The following is a 14,747-nucleotide window of genomic DNA, read 5'->3' on the forward strand; positions in this document are numbered from 1 at the left end:
GTTGTAAATTACTTTATAAATTCCTACCAGACGTAGAAATAACTTGAAATAACACGAGATATGATTTTGCAACTTCAGGTGATGTATAGTGTTTCTTAGTTTATATCTTTCCCTCTTTTCTCTCTCGACGTTTCAGTAATTCAATCAGGAAGTTTGCTTGAGTAATATCCTTTTTCGGAGGGAAAAAATAAGAAATTTATTTTAACATAATAGTGAAAGAGAGGAAAGACCCTGCGGCAGTCGGGCTAAGAGAGATATCTATCGCGCTTTTATACTGCAATTTAAAGTTAAGAAGTTTACATTAAAAATTATAAGAATAAAAATATTAAAAGTTATAATTCTAATATAATTGCTTAAGGAGGTGCTGGCGTTTGATCAAATATAAGATAAATCTATAATACATGTATGATACGAAAGTTAATTATCAATAGTATGCAGAAAAAATTGTATTGCCTTTTTTCGTATCGTTTTGAAATTTTTGACGTATTTGTTATTGGCGTAATATTAGAAAATACGAGAATTTTTTGACGTATTTGTTATTGGCGTAATATTAGAAAATACGAAAATTTGTATAATAGATCTACATTTCAGACACATTCAGATATTTTAAATTAAAAAAAAAACATTCTTTTTTTTTTAACTTTACTATATTTTAATTTATACTTTAATACTTAATTATCAATACTTTTGAATTATATATCTCTTTTAATTTTGCGTTTATAAAATATATATACGACAGATGCAGATTAAACGTACATGATTTGTATACCTCTATATTTTAAATCGCTTCCATTCAGTAAAAGTATAACAATAGCGTTAAATAAAAGTTATAATTTTTATAATAATAATACATTTTAGTTTGTGAATATAGCGGAGCATTCGGGGCACGAAATATTTCGTGATTTTCTCGTTGATTTTAGTTGAGTACACAGAATTTCTATTTTTGCGCGCTTGTATCTTTATTAATTTTTTTCACATTCGCGGTTTCCATTGTCGAGCGGTGACGCGTTTTCATATCCTCTTCATTGGAATTGAAAGAATTTTCATTCTTGCGAATTTCAATTTTGACATAAATTCGACTCTGCTGGAAATGTGGAAATTGCAACGGACTCTCGAGAAATATGCTGTTTAAATAACAGGAATAGTTACTTTTACTAGAGTTACTTTTCTGCATGTTAAATCTGAATTTTTTTGAAATGTGACCTATTATCTCACATTCTTGAGAAGAATTAAGTATGATGGAACAAAAATTAATAATTTTTAAAGTTCTAGAGTTTCTAATAGTTTAAACCAATAATTCCGGCAATTATATTAAAGACAATAACACTTTACGAGAAGAGTACAATTCTCTGATGGTAAAAATAATATTTCTTTTCACATTTTCTCTGTTTCACATTTACGAGAATTTTCTTTCACCTCTAAAATTATTTTAATGAAAATTCAGAAATTTATTTGGCATGCAGAAAAGTATCAAACGTATCATTCTGCTTATTATTTAAATAACAGAACTTATATAAATTGGTATTATTTACAAAGATACATATATTTTTCAAGATTTATTACTGATTTTCGAATACTTAATAAAGTCTTGCAAATATTCTGTTAATCTCCTCCCGTCTTTAAACAAGTTACTTAACTATATTTATTTAGTTACAAAATACGACAAATTAAATAATTTATTACCGTAAACCGTGCTTTATTAAAAGGACGAATAATGGTCTCTTTCTAACATTACACGGAGAGAATTTTTGGTTATATTTTACCCTTAAATTCACTACAAACTTGGGACAACTTGGCAACCAAGGAATTTTTAAAATATACAAGAGACATTTTACAAACAACGTGGTAAATATTACCAAGCAGATTGGTAAATTTTAAAAAATTATTGAAATTTCCTAGATATATTTTAGTAAAATTAATCAAACATATTTTATATTTTAATGAAATAGATATTAATATTTTTTATTATGGTGGATATTAATCAAAATAGCTCGCATAAAATTCTTGGTGGTACATGTTGTCCCACAACTACCATGATTTCAGGGTAAATAAGAGAAAATTTTCTCCGTGTATTTGTATTAAAAAAATGCTAATTTATTCATCGGCGTTTATTAATTACACTAGCTGGTTACCCGGGCTTCGCCCGGGCGTCGTTTTTCTTCAAACAACTTCATTTGTGTTTCAATATCCTTATTGTGAACAAACATAAAGAGTGTGTCGGGTGGTTGATTTAAAGGCGGTAGTTTAACTTTTCCGCTTGAACAACACATTCCAGGTGCTTTTAAACTTTTTTGCTCGACAATGATCACATATTGCATCCATTTTCCCAATTATTACTCTCGGATGAAATTGATATTCGTAATTTAAATCATAACTAAATGCCTTTAATTTCAAATCGGAACGCATAAATGCCTTGTTTGAAATGCCCTGTTTTCCTTGATTGAACATTATGTCGTAACCGGTCTTTTTCAACTCGAGTTTCACACTATTGAGTCATTTCCGGTTTTCCAATATTTCACTTACCGATCAGCGACATCATCCTTTGGTTTTCCCGGGCGTTTTTTCGGGAATTTCGAGATTGCTCGCTCGTGATGTACACAGAACCTCGATTTTTAAGAAGACCGGTTACGACATGTTCAATCAAGAAAAACATTTATGAGTAATTTGTAAACCGATTTTCTTGAGACCGGTGCTAAAGTTTTTCACGAAAACAAAGCTTTCTCTTAAAAAAATTAAACCTATCGTCGCAATCCTCCAAAAATTAGAAAAATTTTGGCCTCGGTGTCAAGAAAATCGGTAAAACAAAAATCGAACCCCATCGCCGCCATCCCCAAGAAATTAGAAAAATTTCGACACCTTTTGCAAGAGAATCGGCCCATTAATGAATGAGTAGTTCGCAGTCAAACAGACAGACAGACATTCGACACTTATATATACAGATGAGTGGTATTTAATTTGGAAACGATCAGTTTTAAAAATAAAAAAGGACTAACTAAAATAAATTGCAAGTGCATTTAGCTTATATTAAGAAATTTAAAAAACACTATAATTAAGTACGTTTTCGTTTAAAATTTTTCGAGATATAAAAGCAAACATACATACACACCAATCCGCAAAAATGTTATAAATTGAAAAATATCACTTTTTTAAAAAAGAACCGCCAAATTAAATTGCCCTATAGCACTCCTGAGATTTCAAGGAACATGTTGGTATAAGTTTTTTCAAAATCGGTCCAATAGTTTTTAAGTTAATAACGTTCAAACACACACCACCCATAAGAATTTTATATATTAGTATAGATTACGAGAAATAAATTACGCGTTACTGTAGCAATAATAAATTAGCAGATTTCTATTTACGGTAAGCGAAGAAATATCTCAAAAATATATATATACGCGGTATAAGACGCGATTTGAACCAAGGACGATTTATGCTCGCGCAAATAAAAAGGAAAACTGCGCCGAGAATTTCCGCGACGCCACATTTTTCTCGCAGCGGCAGCTGCATCCCTCGCGCAACCCTGCATTCATTTAGGCGAAGTACAGCGTGCCTCTCTGGTGGAGAAAGGAAGGGTGAGTCAATATCGCGCGCATCAGGGCTAATTAATGGCGAAGTCGCCCCCTTCTTAGACGCGCTGTCACCCTCTCTTGCAGCGGACCATGCAACGCGCCGTGTTAGTAATTTTCCCTGGGAAAATTCGTGAATTTTTTACCCGACCACGCCAACCCAAAATAAATGTTATGGAAACTGCGATTAAGGTATTAATTAGCTGCGGAGAGGGTCAAATATTTGGAAGTAATAAATGAATGTTTAATTTCCTTAACAGAGCGATAAGATGACGATTAAAACGGAGCCTGAATCGAGCGAAAATACTGGAGGATGCAAAAAGAAAGAGGATGCGCCTAAGCAAAATTCACGGAAAGAATGTCACGCCGCGAGACCGTCCCATGAATAGATGAGGAGAGATAGAATTGAGAAGTTAGCTGAGCTTGCAAGCCTCCGTGCAACTTGAATGCACATAAGAGCGCGTGAAAGAAGCGATATTTCTCGGCGCCACGTTTAGAATATGCTCGGGAAAATTTACAGGTTTAACCGGAAGTTCATCATCGATATTATTTGCTCTTTTGATCTTATGTATATCGAAATTCCGAATTCATCGTTGTTAAAATCTTTTTTGAAATCTCTAATCTTGATCAGAGAGAGAGAAAGAGAGAAAGCCGTTATGGAAAAAGCTACCGTGCTTGCGAAAAAAGCACACAAATCATTATTACAGTCATTACTGTAATAATGACTATAGTTTCGTGTACTCTTTTCGCAACTACAGTATAGTCTTTCTGTAGTATTTTTCCATAAGAGAGAAATACGTAGTTACGAGATAAACAGGAAATTAAAGAGTTTAAGTTTTGATATTGGTATGGAAAATACAATTTTTTATCGTCCTCTGATTTATCCTCGGATTTCTCTTACGTGGGGATAAATTAGCCAATAATCTGATAAATATACGATAAAATAAATATCGGAGAGAACCAGACAGACTCTATTTTAACGTTTCGCATTCGCCATTTGCGACGTCTGCTAATAATTTCTACGTTCTATTTCGGTCATTTCAGAAATTTCCCGGCATGGCGCGCGAAGGAAGTTATACCATCGCAGAAATATTCCGATCGGAAGAGCCGTAAGGCGACGCGACGCCCTGGCCTGTATTCGGCTGGTATTTAAGACGAGCGTTTAAGTTTTAACATAAATACAACGTCTCGTTTCCGCTGGTTTCGCCACCGTGCACCCGACGTCCCGGCCGGAAATTAAGGGTGTCGCGACGCCCGTCTCCCGCCCAATTTCATTAGCCCATTTCGATTTTGATAAGACGCGACCGCGGATAAATGCATAGGTCGATGATAAATTGTATGCCAGATAAATAAGCGTACAAAATAAATGAAAGCGTAGCAGGATGTCCCACAGAATAATTATAACACGCTAAGAAACCATTTATATTTCCGTTGCCAGATGCGGCCAATATTTTATTATCAAAAATTAAATTAAGTTTTACTCGGAACAGAATTAATGTATTATGACAAAATTCAGAACCAAAAAGTAATTAAGAAATACACATAAAAAATTATAAAAAAGGGTTAAAGAGAAGGGGGAGAAAGAGAATAAATTTGCAAATCTTCCTATATGTACTGTAGATAAAGCTCTCTGGCTTGCTTTTAAAATAAGAAATTTCTGCGAGCAGGTTTCCTCGGCACAATCTTATCTCAATCAGGAAGGAGGAGTTAATTAATTTGATTTAAGGGGAGCACGACGTATTGCTGCGAGTGCTTTCACCCCTCTTGGCGCGTTTCAGTTACATCTCTTTCCATTGTCGGCCCCGAGAAATTCTAAGGACACTTATTCCGCGCGCTGCGACCGTCCCCCCTGTGTAAAAATGGCTGCTGCACTCTCTCTGAAAGTCGGCCCGACGACTGGACACTGTATTTACCGCCCTCTTTCTCCGTCTTCTTCCTGCCTGCCCCACTTTTGAAGAGCATAGGTTCGCAGCCGAAAATTATTTTAAACCAGACAAGATGTTTCTTAATAGACTTGCATGAGTGCTGGAAACGATATTGCAAGCTAAATTTTACCAGCACGTCGGGTTTCCAAGATAATTGATTTAATGCATTAAAAATAGTTTCCTTTTGCGGTTATTTTATGAGAAAATTTAACGTTATCTTGAAATTCTGATCAGAAATCATGTAAAATGCATTTTTTAAATTTTCATATCTTAATTATAATACTTTTTAATCATATTATGAAGGATTAAAGAATACAATTCTACTGTGGAAAAAAATGTCGTTTTTTTCAACGTCCAAAAATCTATAAAAAATCTAACGTCTTTGTCTGATTCAAAACAATAACAAAAAATTCTTTTTGTAAATTTGTGTAATCTTTAATGTCGCTTAGTCACGCTTCCTCATAATAGCCGTGTCGGAAGCTTCGATTTTGTCGCTATCTTTATACCGCGATGAGATTTATCAGCTATTGCCTATGATCGGACAACGAAAGGGATTGGGATAATGGAAAAATCGAGGAGAAATTAAAAAAAAAAGAGAGAAATTTTAAAATAGCGTGCGGATTGAAATCATGGCGTAATACAAGCCGGTATTGATTTGATGGAAATAGTAAAAATAAAAAATGTACGGTAAATTAAATGTCCAAAATGAAGTCTAGAATAAATACACAGAAGCAGCAAAGGTAGAAACTAACAAGATAAGATGAGAAAAAATTAGACGCGAGAGAGAAAGTTGGAACAATTGCAGGAACTGAGAAGAGCTGGGAGGAGAGATTAAAAAAGAGTCTAGGTGAAGCCCGGAAAGAGATCTGGAAGTAACTCGGAGAGAAACTGGAATAGATTTGAAGGACTGCACGTCGGGCAACTGTAACGAAGAGAAAGACAACGTCGGACTGCGGAAAGACAGATTCAAACGGCCCGATAGAGACTGTTAGATGTTAGCGGAGACCGTGACGCGTCTAGAAATGAGCTGGAAGAAACTGCTACGAGCTGAGAAGGGGACTGGGATAGACAGAGAAAAATCGAGTGCCATGAAAAGGGAACCAGGAGAGAGAACGGACGGGGAAGAACGAGATGTCGGAACAAGGGGGAGGGGGGCAGAGGGCAAGGGAAAACGAGGGGCAGGCCGCCTATGTCATCCGCGGAGAAAAGGCAGAGCTTAAAGCACGCTACCACCTATCAAGCGGTAAATGGTATAGCGATGTGCCCCGGTTGTTTTTCACGTGGGTGGATTTTACAACGCGAGATATAACTCTCCCCTTTCCGCCGCCCCCCGTGCCTTTCTCGCCGCCACGCCGCCGCCGCCGCCGCCGCCAACCATCCCGCCGACCTTAGCAGGGTGTGGCCTCCATCCTGCAGCTTTTACATCGCTTTTTCCGTCCACGTACGCCAGCGGGACTGACATTCTTCAAACCTCCCTTCTCTCCCCCCCCGTCCCCGTTCCCCACCACTCCCGCGCGCGCGCCACCGCGCGCGTTAAACGTGTTGCCTTTAATTATCGTTTCCGAGCCTCTCTTCCACTCATTACAATGATCGATAGCTCGCGGACTGTGGTTGTAAAACAACCGTCGGTGATTTGCTTTATTCGTCTCGCGTAACCCTTACTTCGCCTACCGCGCGCGCGCGCGCGCGCGCACGTCACTCTCGACACATCACACGCTCGCTAATTAATCGTTTAATGAGAGAGAGGCCGATTTTTTCCGCGCGACCACCCGCTTTGGGTGCCCCGTCACTTTCACACGCAGCGTGTGTGTGTGCGTTGACGCGTGCACTCGCCGTTTAACCCTAACCAGCCATCCGAGGTACGATTCATCGTTACACGCCTGAACGAGGAAAGAGAATTTTTTACAATTTTATATATACATATTTTTTTTCCTTTTATCTATTTATCTCCGTGTAATGACAATAATCGAGAAGCTTGGCACAATAACATATCCCGAAGGTGAGGGTTTGTCTCGAAATAAGTTCTACGTGCAAGATTGGATGTGACAGTGTATAGGTATTGTGATTTTGCGCTTATCATAAAATATACACTCTGCGTTTAAACAAGCGCATACTTTTATTAATAAGTTCGTTTATAAATAAATACATGGATAAGTTTATTGTTAATTAGACATTTTTATATGTATAACTTGTATTATAGGAATATTTTCCGATATTATTTAGACGCACTTTTGCTAGCTTGTATTTTTTATTTTTTATAATTGTGCCGATACCGTTATTAATGTTAACGTTTAAAAAAAAGATTTAAAAAATAAAAAGGTTAAAAAGATGAAACGTTATACGCATCTTTGATCACCCCATCCGTTTCCTTAACGCGCTTCTCTCTCACGCGATTAAGAGTGATCAGAAAGTAACGGTGAGACATGGGCTGATGAGAAAAAAGGGATCGTTTGGGGTTTATTTTATTATATGTAATAAAATAAACCCCAAACAAAGTTTATTATATATAATAAAATAAATCCCAAACGAAGTTTTTTTCCGAGAGATAAAGTTTCTATCCCTTTTTTCTCATCAGCCCATGTCTCACCGTTATCTTCTGATCACTCTTAATCGCGCGAGCCAGAGCGCGTGAATTAAAATTATCCCGTATATAGCTGCAGTAATAACCGCACTGCGTAAAACGATACTGCAATCGTATGATCCATAAAGGCAAGGCAAAAACGTAAGTGAATCCGCCTCCATAATTACGCGTGCGGAAATTTCACGGATTAGATTATAATATTTATGTCTTCGCGATTACGCACGACCCTTGTTCCCTTCATTAAGAAGCACTTTCTCCCTCTTTCCCTCTCTCGACAAAATTTTAAAATTTACTGTGGTTTCATTAAGGCCACCTTAAAGGGATACAGACGCTTGTTTTATCCATGTTTTAGAGTACCTATATTAGAGCGTGTCTACTCTTTGTGCATATAATTAATATTATACTCGCTGTGTGAGGCAAAAGAGAGTTTATAAGTAAAAGTAAAATAATTACACAGTAAAAAATTATACGTAATTTTAACATTTTTTGTTTTAACTAAACGATATCTCTCTCTTTCTCTCTCTCTCTATTTCTATTTATCTTTTTTCTATCTTTTTTAATAACGTAAAATTAATTTGACCAGTGAACAGAAATAGTACGGAAAAATTTTTTTCATCAAACTTTCCGTTTGGCGGAACATATTACACACATACACACGCGCGAGATACACGTTCTTGACTTTCAAACAGTGGTATTGGTTGCTCCAATTCCGGAACAGCGATGCCGCTACCATTTCGATTGATAAGCCGATCCCCGCGTTGAAAGTGAACCGATATAAGCCGCAAATAATAATTACGATCGCGTGCGAACCGGTTATTAGAGGGAGTGCCGGAAACTGCTTCGGTTACTAATGATTATGTTCGTTTTTCGAGTACCACCCTCTAATGGCGCCACTTAATCAGACGCCACTTCACGAGTTCGCCATAGACTCGCCTCGCCGAACAAAATCGATCGGATTCGCGATGCCTGGAAAGCCTGAACAATGCAAAAAACTTACAATTGCGGTTTCACGCGTGCGTTCAATCTTCGAATCCACAAGCTCTCGATGACTGCGGGATATTAAAAGAGTCGTATTTGCAATTTCGTATCTATATCGATACTAGTTTTATACGTTAAATCCAAAAAATTCTTTTTACAAAATTAACGAAGAAGATTAAACCCAATTATTTCGCGCGATAGGAATTGTTAAGGCGAGATTCCATGGAACATTTTCTCTGGATTTTCCACAGAAAATGTATTTCTTACAATTTTTCATGAAAAGATTCTGTAAAAAGATAGAAATATTTAACAGAGAAAAGGTTTCTTTATTAATTAAATTTTATAAATTCATGTTCATAAAATTCTCAATAAAAATTGAAAGTTCCTTAAAACAAATTAAAAAGACTTCCGACGCCAAGTGGATAAGAATTTATTTACGGGCTTCAATTTTTTATGAAGAGACTTTTTTCAACTCAATTTTTTAAGATCATGAAAGTGGCTTTGAGAAATACATTTAATATTTTATTATGAATTGTAAATAATGAAAAGGAACGCAATACTGGCTAAATTTGCGCCATACTGCTGATCCTAGCAGTCGCGTAAAAATGCTGAGAATTAGCGGTCGGCCGCGAAAGAAATGTAATTCTGCTTGAGTTACGATCGCCATTTTGTCATCAGCACACGCGGGAGGGCAAAAAGGCGATATAATTCAGTCTCGAAAATTGAAACTGGATATTAACGGCGAAAGAGCGGTGCGGAAAAGTTTCGCAGTCGCGGAAATAAAAGTCGCGCGCCATAACGTTCGCGCCATCTTGTTTCACGATAATGATATTTCTCGAAAACTGGCTGTACACCGATAACGTTACAGTGTAAAGGTTACAGCGATTATAGATTCTGTTCGCGATACGTCAATTGTTTTTATCTCGTATCAGAAAATACGATAAGAAGTTTGGTAGAAATGAACCGCGGATCTCGAGATATGAAACCGGGGATGATATCGTCGTCTTTTAAAATATATTACCGTCTTCCCCTTTGAAATAACATCAGAGAATTATAATCGTAAAAGACGTCTATCCTATCGTGTTGCAAATATTCTTTTTAATAATCTATTATTATTACTGTTAAAATTCAATCTTAAAAATCTATATTTAGGGAAATTATATATACGAAAGTTATCTGCACAAATGAGAATCAAAGAGAAGATCTTTCCTTTTTGTCCCACAGGAACGTATCTCAAAAAATTTCATTTGCTATAGTCGTGGCGCACTGCTTCGGTTTTGGCTCATTACGTTTTTATATTTCTCTTTATCGCTGCCGCGTCGCAACATATTGCTTATTTATATCGTAAAAATCCGCGCTGTACAACAACGCGCGGCGGTGCCAAAAGTTAGAGCCGCAAGAAAGTGGAGTGCAGACGTGCGGGGTCGCGCGGGCAGACGGAGCGCGCGCGCGGACTCGTTAGCAAACCCCCCCTCGGTTTTACTTATGGAAACCTCGAAACCGTCGAGTGCGGATTCCTCAAGGCCCGAAAACCGCCGTTTCCCTTCGTCGCGGTGCGCGCCTTCGGGCAACGGAGAGACAGCTGCGCGCGTGCCCGACACACGTGCGAGAGCGAGCGCGCACCTGCGCACCTTCGTGTAAGGCCGGTCGGTCTCTCGGCGGTGTTAACGACCCCGACGATTGACCCGCGTGACCTGACCTAGAGTCCGTTCCGCATGCGCTCGCGCCGGCTTCGTCCCCGATGATCCCCCCCGGACGTCGCGCTACCAGAACCGCTCGATATTCGGACGCTCGACTCGGATGCACCAGTCACCGGTCAGTATTCACTCGACCAGCGAGCTGCGAGGAGACACGGCGAAAGGATTAGGTATCCAGAAGTATTCCCGACGCCAATTTTGAGAGAGAATTTCTTTCTTCTTTTTTCTTTTCTCTGGACGACACCAACGGGGACTTTGAATTGTTTGAGTTTAATTGGTGATCGGTTTCGCAGAGGTCGAGCTTCAAACAGTGTTGGTCTTACACGTTGAAAAGAAAGTTGTAAGGAAAAGAAATTTGTGAGACTTTTTTTTGGAGGGAATTTTTATCAAAGATGTTAATGAGAATTTTGTGACGTGAAGTATAATGAAGGCCGGTGATGTTTCTTAATAACTTCGGAAGGGCTAATTCTCTTTGGACGTCATAATGTATAATGATTTAATTATGTAGCTTAAATATAATTTCCCGCAAGACTTTTTCAAGCTATTCTTTCTTCAATGTTTCATAATTAAAAAACTCACGATTAAAGAGCTTAATTATGAAACATTGCAGTCTTCAATATAATATGGAAGATATAAGTAATCTTTTAAGTTCAATAATGAAAAAAAATATGATCAGCAACAAGAATTGTAGAAATTGATGATTCTTATTTTCTTTGTAGAATTGTAGAATTGATGGTAGTTTTGAAAATAAAGGCAGAGGGAATCAGTTTTATGAAGGATCAATAAACGTTATAACACACGGGGAATAATTCGAAATTACGGAAAAATGGAGGACGTTTGCGGCAGGGAATCAGTTTTATGAAGGATCAATAAGCGTTACAACACACGGGGAATAATTCGAAATTACGGAAAAATGGAGGACGCTCTCGCGGCAGAGAATCAGTTTTATGAAGGATCAATAAACGTTACAACACGGGGAATAATTAGTGATTACTCAAAGCCAAATCTGCCCATTCAATTATCTCGTTGCGTTAACGGTCGCATAGCGTTAGTTTCTCATACGCAAGATCCATTGTAAATGTCAGGCATTCGTAATAAATGCGTCGCCATTAATTAATATAATGCCAGCAGCACGCGCCATTATACCGCTCGGCCCTCTGTATCAATCCTAATTTCCAAAACGCATTCAATCCCAACCAAACCCTGCTTAGTTTAACGCAGTTTATGCGCTGGGCGTAATTTGCGATAAAATTTTAATTCACGATTATTACGTAACTGACGCAACTGATGCAACAACACGACGCGACAGTTGTTTGCAATCCCTTTATAAAATAACGACATCAGATATACTTCCATTCGCAGTCACGTTAAGGGAACAAATGTCGTTGTTTCGCGTTTCTATGCAGAGCGCTGAAAAATTAGATGTGCAAACTTCGGCATTGCATTAGAGATTCAAAAAAGTTGAGTTTGAAAGAGCTTTCTTTTGTCTTTAAAATGGCAAATAAAAATAAATGGTATTTTACAAATTAATTTCTACATAGAATTTGTTTTGTTTAATTTCAAGTCTTCGTTTGTATTTAAATAATGTGCATGTGCGTGTGTGTGTGTGTGTGTGTGTGTGGGGGGGGGGGGGGTTTTAAATTTAGTCAAGATTTTAGTCACTAATATTTTAATATTAAAATTACGAGAATATGAAACCGGCGTTTAATCAAGTTTTCTTTACGAAAAAAATTAGCTTTAAGTTACTCAATTTAAAATATGTACATAAAATTTTACACACAGTTTTTTATCTCTTTGTAATTACGGAAAATTACAGCAAGGAACATTCTTGATGAATATTCCTAAAATTAAATTTCTCTCTTTATCACTATTTATTATACAATCCCAAAATTGCAGCATCCAATAATACTCGATGCTAAAATTCGGAGTATCATAGCCTTATATAAAATATATGAAATTCTCGAACTTTATATGTTATAAACATAAAGTTGAATTTTAAAATGTCAAAAAAATTTTTTTTAATCAACGAAATATGTTAAAATAATAAAGCAAGCGATATTATCTTGTAAAAGTCCAACGAGATATGAAAGCGTAAGAAATGACGTCAGTAAATTATTAAATATTGAAATTGTAGAATTCTAAAGTATAGTGTCTGTGAAGTTCAAAAAAAAGTCATTAAATGCCTAAGATACTAACGTCTTTTTAAATATTTTAGCTTGCTGGAATAGCAGTAAAGTAATTGTTTAAAATCGTTTAATTCCTAAAATTACTGAGTATGTACTTAACCTTTAAAGGGCGGGGGTAGTCGAAATATCGACCACCCAAATAACACAAACTATTTGATGTTTTCAGGCAAAATTTGGTGTGTTAAATAAGGGAAAAATAGTAAAAAAAAAAAAATGTTTCCCGCCCTCTAAAGGTTAAGAAAATGGAAAAAAGCGCATTCTCATAATAAGCAATATTTACTTAGAAATATTGAAATTGTTACATTCTTTTCAATATTCTAAATTTCGAAATATCAAGATTGTAAATGCATTCCTGAAAACGTTAATGCATTAGAGTCTTAAAACGCCTGTGACGTCGACAATCATAGAAATTTCGAAGATTTTAACGTCGCCTGGATCTTGCCGGAGAAAGTGATCTGATCGATTATAATTCCGAGCCTAACTCGTGGATTAAATTAGCTCGCTTAATGGCTGTTGGAGAGGATCGTGGTATTAATCGACGGTCAATTGTAAGACAATTTGCGCGAGCGTTTGCTGAGCATTTGCATGACGCCGAGATATTTGGCAGCTAGGTGAAAAGGGCATTACATGATGGTTTACACATGGTAGTAACACATATATGTCTGCGCAAGAAAGACTTCTCCCTCCTCCACCCTCTTTCTTCCATGCAAGGATATAGGTATATGCATGGCACAGATCAAAAGTACTTGTACACACGTAATAACGTGTACAGCATGATTCTGTATAGTTTCAAATAAAACAATAATTTTATCGATACACGCTTGAAGGCTTCCAAATAAACGTAAAAGCGCTGAAATAATATATTTAAAAGCATATTCCCCTCTTTGAGAATAAAATATGTACTCAATACATCTCTCTTCGCTTTACACGGCTATGACGTTAAGCTCACTGAGAGAAATTTTTTGCTGTATTAGCAAATTATTTGTCAGTATAGTGACAGCAAACACTTGGTTTGCTGCGAGAGCTAATTAATTTAGCAATAGTATAGCAAAAACCTTTTGTTGGCAATAGCCAAAAGTTTGCTCTCGCATCAGCAAATCAAATTTTGTTGTCACTTAAATTTCTCCCAGTGCTCGAAAACCATAAAGATCGATACACCGATTCGGGTAAATGCAACGACGCGACGCCGCACACGACCGATCTGGTTATTTCGTTGCTTTGGATATTGACTATATTAAATGCATCACGGTATCATACAGGACGGCTCATATATGCATTCGCGCAGGTGCATCGCGATGCAATGAAGACCGCCTTGCGCAAAACCCAGAGTTAATGTTTAACCCGCATGAATTTCAACGGGAGATTAAAGCCGCCGCGAGTATGGAAACGTTCCAGTCCGTTTTAATGATGCCGGTAGTAACACGATATTGGCAACGATATAGTTATGTCCGCACTATATCTCAGCTATAACGGTATTACGTTGCGGCGCGTTACCGCGTTTCGCACGTTTTCGTTACGTTTCTGTTTTATTTAAGTATAAAATAAACTATCAATATCTTTGTTTTACAATTTCCGTTTAAGCTTTTAAGGTGATCCTAAAGCCGTGATTCTAGCCGATTTTTTTCGATTTTTTTCTTAGCACTAATCTTTTAATTAGCTTTATAGAAATGCAAAATTCTTGTCTAGAATTAAAGTACGCATCAAAATCTAGGTCATGGTGGTCGAATTTATATGTGGTGGTCGTCACGTATAACAAAAAATATTAATTTTTTTTTCGTTTTCGATATAAATTCGACCACCATGACCTAGATTTT

At 36.9% G+C, this 14,747-nt stretch overlaps 1 protein-coding gene across 4 annotated transcripts in view; it reads right to left on the reverse strand.

Moving 5' to 3' along the window:
• The window catches only part of LOC112468533 (inactive rhomboid protein 1), a 42,862-nt gene that overhangs the window by 17,959 nt on the left and 10,156 nt on the right, over window positions 1–14,747 (reverse strand). The window lies entirely within an intron of this gene.

Source organism: Temnothorax curvispinosus, unplaced genomic scaffold (assembly GCF_003070985.1).
Source record: "Temnothorax curvispinosus isolate PA1 unplaced genomic scaffold, ASM307098v1 QBEX01001787.1, whole genome shotgun sequence".
NCBI classification, from domain to species: Eukaryota; Metazoa; Arthropoda; class Insecta; order Hymenoptera; family Formicidae; genus Temnothorax; species Temnothorax curvispinosus.